The 18,798-nt window shown below is 47.1% G+C and overlaps 1 long non-coding RNA gene across 1 annotated transcript; it reads right to left on the reverse strand.

Moving 5' to 3' along the window:
• Nucleotides 1-8,288: 8,288 nt before the first annotated feature.
• Nucleotides 8,289-11,947, reverse strand: LOC309873027. Its single transcript, XR_014316150.1, has 2 exons — nt 11,504-11,947; nt 8,289-10,752 (listed from the first exon to the last, which is right to left on the reverse strand). It is a non-coding gene; the product is annotated as an uncharacterized lncRNA (long non-coding RNA).
• Nucleotides 11,948-18,798: the final 6,851 nt, after the last annotated feature.

Here is an 18,798-nt window from a genome sequence, read left to right on the forward strand (position 1 = left end):
GAGCCATCAGTTCCAGTTACCAAACCCTCAGACCCTGCTCTGGTCCCTTTTTTACTACCTCTGCCCGATGTCAGCACTCAGGGGACAGGAAGAAGCCACTACAAGGAGCCATGTTCCAAACCCTGGGGGTCCGTCGACCTAGATAAACTAGGGGATTGCAGCAGGCTGAAAGTCCACGAAAACAGGGGACGGCAGAGCTCCCTAAGGACCAGGGCTTTCACATCCTCCTCAGCCCCGTGTGTTGAACAACCTCATAGCATGGAAAAGTCGCTTTGTAAAACCATGTGCCTTTGCGAAAGAACTGAGGTCAAAGGCAACACTCACCTTGGCTCAAGAAATGAAAATTGGCACCAAACCATTTTAAAGCCGTTATTGTTTACATTCTGTTTAATATACAACTAGTCAAAAGAGAGGTCAGCCCTGAAGACGGAAAGCTCAGAGGCAAGCTGGTTAAAAACTAACACCGATGAGTGACACCGGAAGTAACTGCAAAGAACACTGGACACCTCCCTTCACAGTGGTGTCTCCTTTCTCCTCCTTTTTCTCTTCTTTCTCCTCCTCTTCCTGCCTTCCTCCTCCTCCATCTTCTTTTCCCTCTCTCTAGGCTTCCGCTGTTTCTCTCTTCCTCTCCTCCCCCTCATCTTTTCTTTGTGTCCGATTTTTCTATACTTTCTACCCTGCCTGCCCGCCCTGCTCACCCCTGACTCTCAGGATGAGGGGGGACTAGTGTGCTCTCCAAACTCTGCTAGTTCTCAAGTTACACTGGGCAGCCACTAAGTTGCTATACAATTCTGACTTAGTCTGTCTCACTTCTCATTTCCCATGGATAGCCCGAAAATGACATAGAGCTTCTGATGCCCTGAAACCATATTCCTTCTCCTCACCCCCCACAAAGATTTTTTTTCTTCTTAAAAATTACGACTGAAGAATCTTTTTTTTTTTTTTTCTGAGTCTTTAAACACAATTGCATAGAGACCCCTTCTGTACCTGGAGGTTTGGTACACCTGTGACTCAGCCTGCTGTATCATCAGCTTCTATTGTCCAACTATGCCCCAAGAAATGTAAAAAGATCACAAAAATTACCCACAAAGTTATAGTCACATAAAATTGCTATCAGCCTGGGCTGGGTGGTTCAGAGGTTTAAGTATCTGTCTTCAGTTCAGGTCATGATCCCACAGTCCCAGGATCGAGCCCCTTTTGAGACTCATGTGGGGCTTCCTGATCAATGGGGAGTCTACTTCTCCCTCTCCCTCTACCCCTCCTGTGTGCTCTCTCTAGGTCTTAAATAAATAATTTTTTTTAAAAAACTGTTATCAATATTAACCCGAAATCCAGTTTCCACTTCATTCCATCCTTCTTCCAACAAGTACTTCTTTATGTTTGTTGATTCTGTTTTCATTATTGAAAGCCTGCACCGTGCTATAAATCTGATCTTTTTGTTCATTGAGGTCTGATTTATACACACGATATTCACCATTTTAAGGTGTATAGTTCAATGAGATTTGACTAAGATAGGAAGTCAAGTAACAGTCATTAAAATCAAGATGCTGAGTGTTTCCATCACCTCAGAAAGCTGCCTCATGCTCACACTACCCTCTTCCTGCACAGGCAAAAACATCCTCAGTACATCCTCAGTTGTGTGAGATCTTGGGACATTATGTCAAATTCTGCTCAGGCTTCCAGAATGCTATCTCTGGTCTGTCTTCCGTGCCTATAACTTTTCCTTTTCCAGAAAGTCATAACCACACAATCCTTTATCATGTAGTCTTTTCTTTATGGCTTCTCTCACTCAGCATAACGCTTTTTTTTTTTTTTTAAGATTTTATTTATTTATTTGACAGACAGAGATCACAAGTAGGCAGAGAGGCAGGCAGAGAGAGAGAGAGAGGAGGAAGCAGGCTCCCCGCTGAGCAGAGAGCCTGATGCTGGGCTTGATCCCAGGACCCTGAGATCATTACCTGAGCAGAAGGCAGAGGCTTTAACCCACTGAGTCACCCAGGCACCCCAGCATAACGCTTTTGAAATGGATCCATCCATCTTCCTGTGTGCACTGGAAGCTCATTCCTTTCTCTTGCTGATGGGTTTCCAGGGCCTGGCCGTACCACTGTCTGCTTATCTCTTCTCCAGTCAAGGATATCTCGTTTGGTTCCAGTTTTTGGAGAATTTATGACTGAAGTTGTTATAAATATTTACACATAGATCTTTGTGTAAATGTATGCTTTCCTATCTCTTGGATAAATACCTAGAAGTAGAATTGCTGGTAAAATAAGTGTGTTTACTTTTACTGAAATTTCTAAATTCTTTTCCTAAGTGGCGATAACATTTGCATTCCTACCAGCGACATTCGGGAATTCTAGTTACTCCTCATTCTTGTCAGCGCTTGGCATTGTTAGCATTAAGTTTTTTTTTTTTTTTACACGTATTCTAACAAGTGTGTAGTGTAATTTTACTGTCCATTTTCAGAATGACTAATAACTTTGAGCATCTTTTTGTACATTTGCCTGCCATGTGTATATCATCTTTGGTGAAAAGTTTGTTCAGGTCTCTGACCATTTTTGTATGAGGTTCTTTGTTTTCTTATCATAAGACATCATAAGAGAACTTTTTTTTTTTTGAAAGTCAATGTTCTTTTTTTTTTTTAAAGGTTTTATTTATTTATTTGACAGACAGATCACAAGTAGGCAGAGAAGCAGGCAGAGAAGCAGGCAGAGAGAGAGGAGGAAGCAGGCTCCCCGCTGAGCAGAGAGCCCAGAGAGCCCTATGCAGGCTCAATCCCAGGACCCTGGGATCATGACCTGAGCCGAAGGCAGAGGCTTTAACCCACTGAGCCACCCACACGCCCCTCATAAGAGGACTTTTAAATAAATTCTCAATACAAGACTTACGAGATAAGCCTGTGGCAAATATTTTTCTTCCAGTCTGTGATATGTCTTTTCCTTTAAGAGTATTTTTAGACAAGTTGAAGTTTGTTTGTTTTTACATTTTGATGAAGTTAAATTCATTGTTTATTTTAGGGACACTTTCTGTGTCCTATGTAAGAATTTTTGCCTAAACAGTAGTCACAACGGTTTTCTCCTATATCTTCTAGAAAAAAATATCTGATAGTTTCAGGCCTATAATAAACCCTGTCTTTTTGAAGCTTGAAATATAGATTTCTGACAAGACATTCCTCTGCAAAGTGGGTGCTCTGTTTGAAAATCTCAAAAGACAAACTTCAAAAAGGCTGAGCTTCCTCTTTGGTGGAAAAGTTACAAAAGAAACTGAATTAAATTTAACTCCAAGAAGAGTAAAATTTTAAGACGCCACCATTCGAAAGACCTTTTATGACTCAGAAATATGTTAAAAGCAATGCCCACGAATCATGGGCCTGTTACAGACTGGGAACTGGGTGGGGTGCCAGCAAAGCCTCTCTTTTGGCCAGACTTTGAGCCATGCTCCCAAGAGCCCCCTCCTCTTCTCTACACCTGCACTTGCCCCCAACCTCTCTTCAGCCCAGCGTTCCCAACCATCCTGCAGAGTCAGCTTAGCGAGACTCTCCCCACTCCTGGCATCTGATCACCTTTGATCAATATCACATCAAATTCCTCGTCCCCTGACTTTGACATTGGATCACCCTGCCCCACCTTCACCTAGAATCTTGTGATGTCAGTTTACTGCGAATCCCCTGACCTGGATGTCTCTGCTTAGTAATTTTCCACCCATCCCCTTCCCCAGCCCTGCTCCATGGCTGTAGGTCTCCAGCTGACGTTACTGTACTCAGAATTGAGTCCAGGCTCTGTCCCCTATGACAACAGTCATGACACATATGGCAATGGGCCTGAATAGTCTTTCTTATTGTTTTAAGAAGTGTCAGAAGGATTTTTGCTTTAACAGTACCTGGGGCTGGGGGAGGGGAAAAGAGAAGAATTAACAAGATGCCCTGACCTCATGTTCCTTTATGCCCAGAACTAAATGGGGACCGGAAGGGGTTTCCAGCTGTGCGGATGCCCAGGCTGAAGTCAGGAAAGTAGCAGAAGTGTCTCCAAACTGTCAAGTATAGGAGTAGCTGCTTTTCAAAGATGGCAGTGAGAAGTGGGGAGAAGCACCAGGAAAGGCACCCCAGGCACCAGGGAAGGAAGAAATGAGATGAGGGGCAGGCTGGAGAGGGAGACCACACCTCAGAGGGTGGAGAGGGGAAGGGGGATGTGCCATTTGCATTTTAGAGAAGTCGCTCTGGTCCCTTTGAGAAGCACAGGACTGGAGACAGGGATGCCGCCTGGCCCTCCAAGGAGGAGATGAGTGAGACCTGAGCTGGGTGGAACAGGAGAGAAACAGAGAAAAGAACCTGCCAGCTCTGGTGTGGATGGATGGGGGGGGTAAGGAAATGGGAAAAGTGCTGGGCCTCTGGCTAGGGTGGGGTGCTGGGGTAGCAGATGGCTCACCAAGAAGGGAAATACAGGGCAGATCGTGTTTCTGGGCAACACTGCATGCTCTGCTTTGGACAAGTTATGCCATGGCTGGTGTCCCCCCTCCCACAAATTCATCTGTTGGAGTCCTAACCTCCAGGACCTCAGAACACGACCCTATTTGGAGACGGGGTTGTGATAGAGATAATCACATTAACGTGAAGCCATTAGGGTGGGCCCTCGTGCCATAAAACGGTGCCCTTATGAAAAGGGGAAACTTGGACCCAAGGATGCAGATGGAGGACAAACAATGTGAAGAGACAGAGGGAGAAGACTGTCCCTTGTGATGTGAGAAACAAAAGTAGAAGTAAAATTATTAAATTTCCCTGCTCCCTATAGCCCACTGACAAGTCCTTGAAACAGGCAGAGTGACATTCCTCTAGGAACTCAACCGTCTGGATGTTGATCCTTTGCTAAGGGCAAAAGGCAATCTTAGCCCAACCCCCAAAACCTTGTAAGTCTATAAAATTGTCTTTGTAAACTTCCTTTATCTCTACCCCTAGGACCCCAGATGCATATTGGCAATCATCCTCCAAACATATGACCCACTGATATATATCTGAGGGGTCTCATGCCTGAGTTTTTACTAAACAGTAACAAATGATCTTTCCTAACAATAGCTAGCCCCCTCAAGATCCTGGAAACCTTGTTTCCAAAATACCTGGGAGGCTTATACTACCCCTAACCCTCCTCCCCAACTTGAAAGTACATAATGTGCCACTCTTCATGACTCCAATGCAACTCTTTCTGTCCACTGGTCCTGTCCCCATGCTTTAATAAAACCACCTTTTTGCACCAAAGACTCTCAAGAATTCTTTCTTGGCTGTAGGCTTTGAATCCTAATGTCTTTCCTACATCACCCTGCAAGCCTAGAAGAGAGGCCAGTAAATGAAGAGATGATGTTCTTAGCACTTATCATTTTCTAAAAATGTCCCTATGAGAGAACCATGTTGTTCTCCCTAAACTTACCAGATTAATCCACCAAATCAGTAATAATAATGATGATGATAGATGTCATTTGTTAAATGCTTGCTATGTGCATTTCATTGAAATGCTTTACATACATTAATTTACTAAATCCTCCCCAGAATCTTAAGCTGAGCTTGATCCTCATTTTACAGAAGAGGAAATCATGGCACAGAACAGTTAAGCAACTAACCCAATGTCACACAGCACAGCAGGTTATGTACTGTGCCATGGTCACACAACCAAGAGAAACAGAACCAGGGATTGAACCCACAGTTTGGATCTGGACTCTACAGGGTGAATTTCTATAGTATGCCAGACCACCCAAAGCTATGCTCTTTGTGAGAAGGAAATGAACCCAGCCTGTGAGACACAGAAAAGCAGAAGTAAGGTGGTTTGATGAGCCAAAGAAGTATCAGAGGAGAAACCTACACCAGCAGAGCTTCTGGGAAGCTCTAAGGAAAGGATATTAAGGAACTTGAACCTAAAGACCAAATAACAGAGAGGACCTTTAATTTTTGGAATTTATGTTAAAAGAGTCTTCTAGAGTGCTTTACAAAATCCCTCTACAGGGGCCCTTGCATAATTTACACAGTTCCTTAGTCCATTCAGACTGCTGTAACAAAAATAGCATAGACTGGGTGGCTTATAAGAAGCAGAAATCTACCTCACCAATTTGGAGTTTGGGAAGTCCAAGATCAGGGCACTAGCAGATTTGGTCTGGTAAGAACACTGGTTCATAGATCACTGTCTTCTTGCTGTTCTACATGGCAGAGGGGATGAGGGAACTTTCTGGGGACTCTCCTAAAAGGGCACTAATCCATGGGGTGTCTGGATGGCTCAGTTGGTTAGTGTCTGCCTTTGGCTCAGTTCATTATCTCAGGGTCCTAGGATTGAATCCTGCATCAGGCTCCCTGCTCAGCAGGGGCTCTGCTTGTCCCTCTACTCCTCCCCCGCTATTCTCTCTATCTCTCTCAAATAAATGAAAATATTAATAAATAAATAAATAAATAAATAAAAGGGCACTAATCCCACTGATGAGGGTATTATTCTCATTACCTTCCAACACCCCCAGCACCATCACATTGAGGATTAGCTTTCAGCATACGTGTTTTGGGGGCTCATAAACATTCAGACCATAGCACCCAGTTATAGAGGTTTCAAAAGGACCAAAGGTGTAACAGGTAAATTTTAAGTAAAAAATAACCTGGAGAAAATACAGCACCATTTTTGGAACATAATCTCAGAAAGGGGAAGCATTTTCTAGGAAAGAAAATTTAAATCTCCCCCTCAAAAATAAATAAAAGGATAAGGAATTTGACTATGTTAAAAGTTTTAAAATTTCTGCACAAAGTATCAAAAGTAAAATCAAGAGGCAAATGCTAAGTCTGGGAAACACATTTGCGAAATATATCTAAATCTATATTTATAAAAACACCTAAAAATTACCAATATAATAGAAATTTGGACAAAAGGATAGAACAGATCGTAGGATGGAAGGAAGGGAGGGAGGGAAAAAGGAAGATAGGGAGGAAAGAGAATGTTTTTTAAGCACATGAATAATCAACCTTACTCTGATGAAAGACATATAAATTAAAACATCTTCCCCTTTCAAAAGGCAAAGAGACCCAAAAGCATGTTAATATTTTTTTATCTGAGACTGAAGTCAAGCAAGCACTCTCACATTGGTGGGAGTATAATATTGTCCAAGCCCTTTGGAGGTGAAAGCAGCAATATTCACAGAAATATAACATATATATTCCCAGTAATTCCTTTTCTAAGACAAAAAGGCAATACCCTGCCTGCCTAGGTGATACCCTCTTCTGTCCCTGACCAGTATGATCCTGTGCAATCCCTTACCCTCCCTATGCTACTTCCTCATCTCCCAAATGGGTTAGACAATAATACAATCATTTTGAGTGTTACCTGAGCCGACTGAGACTCCTGCCTAGCCACATGGGAAATACCTAGTCAAGATTTTGCTATTATTACTCTTTATGTTGATCCGCCCCCAAACCACTGAACAAGGAAATCCACCACCAGCACTGTCTGTAATGGTTCATTAAATGGTATAAACAATCGTGATACATTCATTCATAAGTCTGCTCATCCTTTCGCTTCCTGTGAATGAATTCTTCCCAGAATATTGTTGGGGGGAGGGGAATAGTACCTATGGTATGCTATCTTTTGTACGAAAATCCTAATTGGCTGATAAAGAAGGGCGCGCCTGTACTGGAGAACGCAAAGACTAGCCCTGAAGGGTCACAAAAGAAACTTCTAGTGGTTAACAGGTGGGAGGTGTAGAAGAGAAAGCTGGACTCCAGTTAAAAGGGAGAGCACAGATTTTAATCAGTAATACGCTATTGCAAGAGGGACAAGTGTCCAGCATGAACTGCATTCAGCGTTGATTTGTACAGAGTGGCTGAGCATTTTAAAGAATAATGAAGGAATAGGAGAGGGTGTGATTGGAGCTCCGTTGAGTCAGGGAAGTGAAAATAACAAAAAATCTGGAAACGGGGGAGTTGGTCTACATAAACCCCACGTGGTCCTGAACTCTAACAAAAGTTGGGCTCTTTGCCTTCCCACAGACGTTGAGAGACGGGGGTCCTGTGCTCAGGTGTTGGCTGAAACCAACAGTAAATTGGGCAGCCTTCAGTTCTCTCAGGCAGCACTTAAGGTGGACCTAGGGTCACCTGGGGAATGCCTAAAAACCATGTTAGCGTTGCAGTTAGTTCCAGTCATCACGGCGAGGTTGACAGGCCTCGTGGAGAAGCAGGCTCAGAGCTCGGGTGGTTTGGTTAAGGAGAAAAGCTTGGTCAGAGGGGGGGCATCCCTATAAGACATGTGGGGCTCTCTGAATTCCGTAGCAGGCATGTATAATTTTTCAAAAAGATTTTTAATTCCAGTAAATAATGAGACCAGTGGAGTAGGATTAATCAGCAAGGGAGGGGGGTAACCCTCCGACTATCCCCCCCGCACTGAGTCGGTGGCGGCAGCTTTTAAAAGGTGGCCCAAGCAGGGCTTAGGAAGCGGCAAGTAAGCTCAGACCCCGCGCAGGCACTGGGAGGCGGGACTGCAGGGTGGTCCGGAGGGCGCAGGCGCAGAGGCGCGCTGAGACAGACGCCGGGTCGACCGCCTGCACCTCCCCAGAGGCCCCACACGGGGGCAGCCTCGGCGGCGGATCCGCGCGGGCGCCTGTCGGACTGGAGCCGACGCGGCCGGGCGCAGCGCCGAGCCCGGGGCGCGGAACCGCAGCGCCCCTCGCTTCCCCGAGTACAATTCAGGACCTGGCTGGCAAAGGGAAACCTGAAAATACCGCTAAAAGGTATAATTACGACCCCCTGGTTCCACTGGGGCTCGAACCCAGGACCTTCTGCGCGTAAAGCAGACGTGCTAACCGCTACACTATGGAACCGCGCGCTGCACCAGCTCTCCAGGGTGGAAGAACTGCACACAAAGACCTTTCTCTTTCCAACGTGCACCGAGACTGGGAGTTGCTGCCCGGCTGTCGCTTACGGAGAGACACGTTCAGATCTCGGACTTGCCAGCGCAGCTCCCACCCACGCTTCTCCTTGGCCGCACGGGCTCCGCCGCTTGTCGGAGAAGGAAGACGGGCGTGGCCGCGGCGAGCGTCCGGGGACAGGAGTCGCGCCTGCCTTGATGTAAGCGGCGCGGAGGGGGTGCCGGTGCCTGGCTCTGTGGCGCAATGGATAGCGCATTGGACTTCTAGACAGATGAAGGCATTCAAAGGTTGTGGGTTCGAGTCCCACCAGAGTCGCTTTTGTTTTGGTAAGGAAAAGGACGAAGGAAAAGGAAGGGAAAAAAAAAAAAAAAACACCTTAACCAATTTAAAAATTCCGCATCCCACTCCCCCGCGATGGAAAGAAACTCATTCCCAGCTCCTTGTTGTGTCCTCTCGTGCGAAGGTGGTAAGAATCCCGCCACCTGAGTCTTCCAGTGGCTTTGAGGGGGGCCCCAGAGTCTCTAGTGACCGAAGATGGTAAAATCAGCATGATGTGATATGTTACTGGGATTTTTTTTTCCCCTTCCTTATATTGTTCTTTTACGTTGGCAATGAACATTTTTAATTGTTTTGAAACGATAGCAGCTTCGTATTGGTCAAGCTGCGTAAAAGAAAACAGCAACACGAAGGGTACCAGAATGGCCGAGTGGTTAAGGCGTTGGACTTAAGATCCAATGGATTCATATCCTCGTGGGTTCGAACCCCACTTCTGGTAAAGGTTATCCCTGCTTTTCCAGAAAAAAACCATTCTCTCTGAATTTCCCGAAGGCTTAAAAGTGGCAAACAGTTTGGGACCTCCGGCTGGATACCGGGCAATGATGTTGTCTTAATCTGAATGTTAATGTTTTTGCCAGAAACGGAACCTTTAGCAACAAATTCAGAATTGGTGGTTTGGAAAACTGAAATGAAAGGTCTGTATACAACTATACCTTGGGGACAGGGGGAGGGGAGACACACTATGTAGTAAAAACCTTCAACCTTTGAGATGAGTCAACGGTTATTTCTTAAGATCCTGCTATGCACCAACGACTGTTCTAAACGCTCAGGTTATGGGAATGCAAACTTTTTTTTCTTTAAGTAAAAGAAATAAAAAATAAGGACAACAAAAAAGACAAGGTCCTCACCAACAAGATTACTGTCCAGCAGCACTTACATCACACAGTGATGGGAAGAAGTGGTTTATAAATTAGCAACTAAACAGAATTTCTGATGGCAATAAGCACTTGAACATAAAGAAAACGGGGTAGCACAAGAGGGTGGTATAGAACTTTTTCAAGCCCAAGCTTATTCCATTTGTGGAAGTCATTCACCTTGACATGAATGCTCCCCTCCTCTCTCCGCTAAACAAAAACTCCCAAGAACAAATTCTGCTCTCGGAACCTTGACTAAAAGCATTCCTTGACCCATGGCCCTCATTCATGCCACAGAAGTTTTGAGAGTTTGAGCCGTGTCAGCCACTGGCCAGGCATTGGGGACATACAGGGTGTCTGCCTCCCAGCAGAAACATTCGAGGAGGAAAGATCGATCCTCATACAGGTGTTGAAGGTACCCTGTAACAGGTAGAATTCTTTCCCAGGCTACAGGGGCCCCGTCACCATTCATAGCTCAGTTCAGGCTTCCCCACCCCCCTGGAAGACTTTACTGCCTCTTACTTCTGGTGTCGGCTGGGTAACGCTGCCAAAGCCAGTTTCCCACCGTCAAAGAGCTGGATCGGGTGCCTCTGGTAGCGCGTCCTGTCGCGGCACTGAGGACCAGGACTGGGCCTTTGCAGCCCCAGTTTGCCTAAAGGCTGGAGAGCGTCAGGCCCTCGATGAACGCCTGTTGAATAGATTAGTGGAAATTTAATTACTCGTAATTCACCACTCGGGACTTTTCAAAGACCAGCACTGGAATTAAAAATGCCGCTGCTCGGCCAAAAGCACGCGGAGAGGTCCTAAATCTAGGGAATTCCTCTGGTGACGGACCCTTTAGGATGCCAGCTCTTTCGGGAGGGAAGGTGGAGGCGGGGAGGGGGTTGCTGCCCGCGGACAAGGCAGGAGAGGCAGGCGGATACTCTCTTTACAGTCTGTCTCTGGTGGTAGAAAGGGGATTCCATTCCGCCAAACACGCACTGGAGCTTGATTCTGCAGTTTCACCGCGCAGGAAATCAGTAAAAGGACTAAGGGTGTTAATTCAGTAGGAAAAGAATGCGGACACGTGCCCTATTGAACTGCACATAGGGCAAGGAAACCTCCTGTCCAGCGAGCCCGGATAGCTCAGTCGGTAGAGCATCAGACTTTTAATCTGAGGGTCCAGGGTTCAAGTCCCTGTTCGGGCGGAGGTTATTTTAAATTCCAAAAACAAATTTGAGACAGTGTTCACACCCCTCTTAATGAACAGGTGGGAGGTAGGCAAAGCACACCTGGGTTGTGCGGGGTGGGGGCAGGTTACCCCCCAGGCCTGGCCCTACCCACAGTGGACCTAGCGCATGCGCAGAGGGCCACCTGAGGAGCCTTCCAAGCTCGGACCTTTCTCTTCCAACTTTGGAATGTGACTTTTTGCCTGTGATATTTTTTCCTTGAAACTTAACTTTTCTACCCGGCACATCGATAGATCTATGCGCAAGAAAACCGCAGCCCCGTCGTCAGTCCTGACCTGACAGGAACGCTCCTGGCGGTCACTGCGCCGCGTTCGGCTCTGAGCAATCGTTCGCGCCACGTTTACTAAAGGCGCAGAGAGAAAACAGGCTCCAAGGACTCTTTCAAACCGAGACTCGTGCTTCTGAGTCACATCTCCGGCTGGGAACCATCCGTATAGACAGACTTTTTAGGGCCATGGGCACGTCTGTCACCCACGAGAAAAACTCGCGAGCCCTATGAGCTGACGGCACTGGGAGGCTACTGTGCAGTCTTACACTGGGGGCGGGGCATTCCGCCCCTCTGGGCTGGAGACCAGGCCCACGGCCACAGGACGCCCCGCGTGCTGAACGAAAGCACGGTCGCCTCTCCCGGGCGCTGAAACCCTCTCGGCCGGTGCGCACGCGCAGCGGAGGGCACACGCGCTGAGAGCCGCACGGCCGCTGCGCAAGCGCAGAAGAGGATAACACAGGCTAAGAGACACCCACCCACCCATCCACGACCCAACCAAGCCGCTGCGCAGGCGCGGGGGGGTGGGCACGCGCAGACCTGCAGGGCCTCTGCGCAGGCGTATCGGGGGGCACAAGGGAGACTACTCAAAGGAACAGATTCTCTGGCCTGTCCTGGGACGTGTAGGCAAAAACCCTGCCGAAACCCGGGATCGAACCAGGGACCTTTAGATCTTCAGTCTAACGCTCTCCCAACTGAGCTATTTCGGCGAAGACGAGAGCTCTTGCTACCCTGTTAGAGGAAATTTAGAAAAAGAAAGCAAAGGGGAAAAGAAACCACCTTTCTCTTATCTTTGCTTTTTCAGTTCCTAATTTCGCCTTCCAAATCATACTGTGTACAGCTCTCAGGTTGTGAGAGCAGTGGATGAGAAAACTAATTCCTGTCCTAGGAGGAAGATTTAGCATTCTTATCCTAATGTTAACAGGATTGCAAGGTTCTTGTCTCACAGAGTCAAAGAATGAATCTTGGGGACTCTAAAAGGGTAAGCGAAGTGAAAGTTTATTAAGTGAAGGTGAGAGCAGAAGGGAGGTGAGAAGGGGTCCGGAATGGGTTGCCACGGAGGGCTTTTGGTGGCCATCTTTTACTGAGAACTGCCTGGGAGGCTTGTGGCCTTGAGATCCTCGCACCATCTTGGAGTTTGAGCAAGGACTATTGAGAACACCCTTAATTACTTAATTCTTTGAGGTTTGATCATTTTCTGTGATTACACTGTAGCCGCAAACAAAACAAAACAAAACAAACAAACAGAAAAAAAAAAAAAAAAAACCCTCCCTAACATCCAGAGCCAGGTGGTCTGGTCTACTCCTTTATCTCTTGTTCACTCTGGCTTATCACTTGGGCCTGCCAGGAATAGTTTCAGAGCCTAGTCAGGGGCCCCCTACCTCTGCCTGCCTATATCTTAACCCTTTCCTTCATCGCTAATGCTTTCTCTCTCTTTCCCCGGGGCCCTCCCCAACAAGAGTAAATAGGGCCACTTACTAAGTGCCTACTGTGTGCCTGGACCTGACCTACATGGTCTCATTCAATCTCCACCCACTTCATCCCTGCCCTAAGGTTGATAATATGATAATTTTTAAATGAAGTAACTGATCTCATACAGAACTGAACCAGAGCTGTCCAGCTCCAAAGCCCAAAATGTCTTGGTCAAGACGACATAGGGTTGTTTTCTGGTGTTTTGTTTTGTTTTGTTGTTTTGTTTTGTTTTCTCACTTTTCCCTCTTTGGTGAAAGACAGAGGGAGTGACCTTGAGGGGAAGGGAGGAGGGAACCAGGAGATCGCAATGCTCTCCACCCCCAGTCCTCTCCTTGTCCCAGCTCACTCTGTTCTTTTTCAGTCAGGAAATGATTGGAGCAAAGACACTTCACTTTTCAAGGTTGCCAAAAGTGCACTGGATCACTCTCCAAAGGACTCCCTCAAAGAGAAGAAAAATTGACATAGCTCCTCACATTGTTTCTCTCCCTGAGATGCCATCTGAACCCCTTGGTTCACTTTTTTCAAGAAAAAAGCCTGACTGGGCCAACGAGTACACTCTGCTCTTACTTGGATCAGTGACCATTGCTGTCCCTTCAGCACATACCAACTAACACAAATCACATGAATATGGATAGGCTTATCATCTTGGGCTTATTGGGAGTCTGTTTCTTTGGAATGGTTCCTTACCTGTTTCGACAGGTATCTTGTTTCCTCCCTAGATTCAATATAATAACAATATTAAATATTGGATAATAATAATGAGAATAGCTACAGTACATTGAATGTTTACCTTGGGGAAAAACTTTACAAGCACTGTGTATGCCTTGTTACCTCATTTGATAAGTTCATAAGATGGATGCTGTTGCTCTGATTCGCTTTCTCCTGATGAGGAGGCTGCACTTTGGAGACTGGGAGGTAATTGTGGGTCTGTGTAGGCTCTGGGTAAGGCACTCCAGTGTGGAGGGTGAAGGCCCAGCCTCCCTCTTGAGTGCTCCTTCCATCCTGGATCTGCCACACTAATCAGGACTCCCTGGGTACCACCATCCATCAGCTAAGAGGGCAGGTGACTCAACCTACACCTCCATCCTGCTAAGGAGATCAATGCAGACTCTCCTTTGTTGCCTAGTGATAGGGTCAGTCTCTAGTGAAGCAAGGATGCACCTTCCCTCTACCTCCTGAGGAACCCATGCCTAAGCTTCTCTTGTGTCCACAACCCAACTTCCTCAATACCTTTCAGAAGTTAACTCCTTCCTTTGTTAGCTGATTTAATTTGTTTTTGCAACACCAGGATTTGCCCCCATTCCAGCCTCTTGAAGTCTTTCCAATTAGCACCCTTCTTTTTCCCACAGCAGAAGCTGCCATGTCCACCTCAACTCCTCCCTGTGTTCAGGGTCACAATTTGCAAGGGAAGGGTAGAGAGAAGCCTTCGTTTAGAGAGGGGACTGCTCTGTTTGGTGCGTGGGTTTCTAGATGGTTGTCTCTTCCTTTTCAGAGTGCAGACATATTCTCTAGAAGCATAGAAAAGTGGCGTATAGGTGCAAGATGCACGCCATAGTCGCAGGCACCTAGCAGGAGGGAACCCCAGAGACACGGTCAGCGGGAACGGCCCCAAACAGCGACGGAGGGCGGTGCCTGGGCCGTCCTGGAAGGCATCTGTTCCCTCTTCCTGTGAATACAGCAGTCAGTAGTTGGGACCCCGGAGCCTGCCTAGTGGTTGCAGAATAAAGCAGCCTATTTAATGACTTGGAGCAGTGCGCCGCAAGTTTTCCGGAGGCCCTTTGCACAAAGGTTCCCAGTGTCAGTCCTCGCTGAGGTCTTGCTTTTCACGGAAGCGTCTAGACTCAAAACCCACGCGCTCAAAGATTTTACTCTTTTCTCTGAAGGAAACCCGGATGACGAAAGTTTATTCTTATTTTTAAGTTATTAAGAAAAAAAGAGAGCAGTCCGCCCGAACAGGGACTTGAACCCTGGACCCTCAGATTAAAAGTCTGATGCTCTACCGACTGAGCTATCCGGGCTCACGGGAGGTCCCTCCCTGCTGTGGTAGAAAGCTCTGTTGCCTTCTGCGCTGCGCGCTTACAGAAACACATTGCGTGAGTTCCGGGACTCCTCCTCTGACTGTGATCTAGCCCAGTTCCGACCCACTGCCCTGGGGGGGGAAGGTGTCAGGTGGTTTTTTGGCAGCTGCTTGCAGAGTTCTTAAATAAAAAGCAACCCGTTTTATTTAGAAACTGCTTGGCAAACATGAATCTTGAGTTCTGCAAAAGCCTGTGGAAAGGAGGAGAAGCCATTTAGTCACTGCCCTCCACCCCCACCCCCATCCCGCCACGCGTTTATTTGCCCTAAAAGCAAAGAGCACGGGGTCGGCGATCACAGTGCAGTGTTAAAGGTATCAAGTGCCCCTTCTTCCGAGAAGCACCCCTTCGCAGCTCTGGTCCCCATCTCAGGTGCCCACCTCAAAAGAAGCGCGAAGCGTATTAATTAAAAGAGATGATATGAGCGGGCTCCGGCCAGAAGCGCCAGCAGCCACCTCGGACCCGCGCCTGGGCCTGGAGAGCACGCCCCCTACGCCTCCGCCTCCGCTCCACCCCCTCCCACCCCCTTGCACCCCCTTATTCCGCGGCCACTGGCCAGGCCTCCGCGCACGCGTGCTCGCGCCGCCCTGCAAGGGCGAACCCTCATCTCCCCACCTCTGGACCGCACACGCCACTATTTGCATATTACAGACCCCAGGGCTGCCTTTCGGTCCTCTGTGCCTTTACGCATGCTGTTCCCTCGAAATGGCCTACCACCTCCCTTTCACTCCTTGCCCTCGCCCGTCTCAAGCGTCTTTGAGAACTCCGTTTAACCTCCATCCTCCCTAGGAAGTACCTTCTGGTGACCCGCACCATCCCTGGTCTTCACCTCCGCTACACTGCGGATCTACTACAGGTCGGGCAGGCAAGCATACAGGCAGTAAACCTTTCAGAACCTTGTAATCTAATGCTTTAATAGAGAAAAATACTTGTGATTTAGTCACACAGACGGACAACCAGAAGGCCGGCAGAGTAGACGCTGGCAGACACCCAATCTTCGCACTTCTTGCTTGGATCCCAAGTCCAACCCGTGGGGATTCAACCTTTTTCTCTTCAGGCTGGAAAATGGGAAGGCCCAACACTGAGAGAGAGCGCGCAATTTTAAGAAATTGGTGCACAGCTGTGGGCGTTGGCGAGTTTAACTACCCTATTGGGTAGGCCAACAGACTGGAAATTCAGGTAAGAGTTGGTGTTGCAGGCTTGAGTCAGATGATGGAGACCTAGGTAGGTTTTCTAGTTGCCATCTTGAAAAGAGTTCCTTCTTCGTCAGGAAACCCCAGTCTTTGCTCTTAAACTTTCAGATGATTGGATGAGGCCCAGCCACATTTCAGGGGACAATCTGCTTTACTCAAAGTCTGATCTACATGTTCCTCACATCTAAACACCTTCACAGCAGCACCTAGACTGGTGTTTGAGTGAACAACCGGGCACCACACCACAGCCTTGCCACGGTGACCTATAAAACTCCCTGTCACACGTGCTGACATACATCATGCAAACCTGCAAGTCCTCTATGTATTAGTACATCATTCTGTTTTCCTTCCTTTTGGCCATCATTAGATTTCAAGAGTCCCTCATCAAAATGCACCCTTCCACCCAAGAACACAAAGAACTGGGGGACAAAGCCCCTCATCAGCTATTGTCTTGGCACAGACAAGCAGAAAGGGGAGGGCACATAAATAGGCCCCAAAGCAATATTTCTGCATTTTGCCTTTCACCACAACTAGGGTTTTTAGAACGTGAGGACTGACTCTCCATTCTCTCTCCCCACATCCCAGCCTGGTGTCCAGCCAGAAAGAAGGCATCCCTGAGTGTGTGTTGTTCCATTGCACTATCTTGACAGAGTGACTCATCTGTAAGTATGAGTAAGTAATATTAATAGTATGTAATAGTAAGTATGAGTAATATTGTTGTTACTCATCTTAACAAGTATAATATCAATAAATATAGTAATAAGTATTATTCACCATCTTAACAAGTAATAAGTATTATTAATAATATAGTATATATTATATAATAATATATAAGTATTGTTATACTTATTACTGTTATAATAATATGTATTATGTATTATATAACAATAATGATTATTACTATTATTATTACTACTACTCCCATTATTATTAGTACTACTACTACTACTATTATTATTCCAACTATTATTACTATTACAACTACTAGGATCCAGCCCAGAGCCTCCAAATTCCCCCTCCCTGCCACCCCTATCCCAGACCGAGGTAAACAGCTCTGGAAGCCTGGGCCAGGTAGGATGGCCGATTCCCTGAGGCTCATTTCCTGGGGATCTCTGCCACCGCCAGCTTCGGTGATGGGCGCAAAGGCGTTTTGTATGTGGGGAGATGTTGAGAATAAGAACCTACCAGCGTGTTCCGAAACCGGATCGTCCAGAGGGTAGTTTCTCAGTATATTTGCTGGGGCGCGGTGGGGCAGGGGGCGCAGCCCGTTCAGAGCGTATGTATTTATATATATATGATACACAATAGTGGTTTGCGATTTGGCAAATACAAATTCAGTTAAAGTTAAATTTCTGAGAAACGAGTGTGTACTTTGGTCCACGCGGTATTTGGGATATGCTTATACTAAAAAAACATTCATTGTTTCTTTGAAATTCAAATTTAATTGGGCGTCCTGTGTTTGATTTGATAAGAGTGGTGTAGACCCGAACCAGAAAGGGCTTTCCATACTCACCACCACCACCCCCGAACGCTGTTCTAGGTTTTTGTCATTGTTAAACCAGCTGGATCAAAGCGAAATAGAGGACTTTTCTGGCCGAGAGGGGGTCCGGGCTGCCCGCCATCCCCACCGAGCCCCCGCACGCCCGGGACCGAGCCCCGCGCCCTGCGCTCTGCTCCTGGCTGGCGGCCGCGGGGCCGTCAAGTCCCCTGCCGAGCCCGGGCGCGCTAGTGGCTCGAACTCGCGGAGGCAGATCCCAGCGCCAGCAGCTCCTGGAACGTCGCGGGAAACTGGAACGAAAGGGCGGGAGCGATCCAGAAGCAAGTGAGCGGCTCGCGGTGCGTAGGGAGAGCGAAAGCGTGGTCTCAGCCAGCAAGGTCAGCAAAGGGAGCCCGGCTTAATACAGAGCAATTTAGAAACGGGATAAATCCCTTTTTCGGTTTTCAGTCCTCCCACTGGGAGAGGTTTAAAAAGGGACAAGCGTCCACCCTCAGCTCGTATGGGTGAGAATTGTGACAGGTGGGAATCGTGTCGTAATGAGACTGGTGCCGCCCAGCGAGAAGGGATGCTCCTGACCGTGGCATCTAAAACCACTGCCGAAACCCGGGATCGAACCAGGGACCTTTAGATCTTCAGTCTAACGCTCTCCCAACTGAGCTATTTCGGCTGCTTGTTAAAATACTTTCTGTGTTTCCGTAATGAAATACTAATTTGTTTGGTTGTAACGAGAGAGCTCAGGATGAGTTCGGCTGGAGGTCAGCATTTAGCAAATATTCGGTGAGAAAGCCAAGCTTCTGTTTATGAGCCAGAAATGACGAATAATTTTACATTGCTCAGTTGTTTGGACTCAAGAAATGTATGAAATCGAACAGGAAGGCCATTCATAAAAGACTTCAAACGTGACTTTTCCATGTTACCCCTAGAGGTGTGCATAGAGTCGCTGCATCTGTATGTTAAAAGCACCGTTTTGCTAAAACTAACTCTTTAAAATATACCTCAAT

This window comes from Mustela nivalis (assembly GCF_964662115.1).
Source record: "Mustela nivalis genome assembly, chromosome: 9".
In the NCBI taxonomy this organism is placed as follows: Eukaryota; Metazoa; Chordata; class Mammalia; order Carnivora; family Mustelidae; genus Mustela; species Mustela nivalis.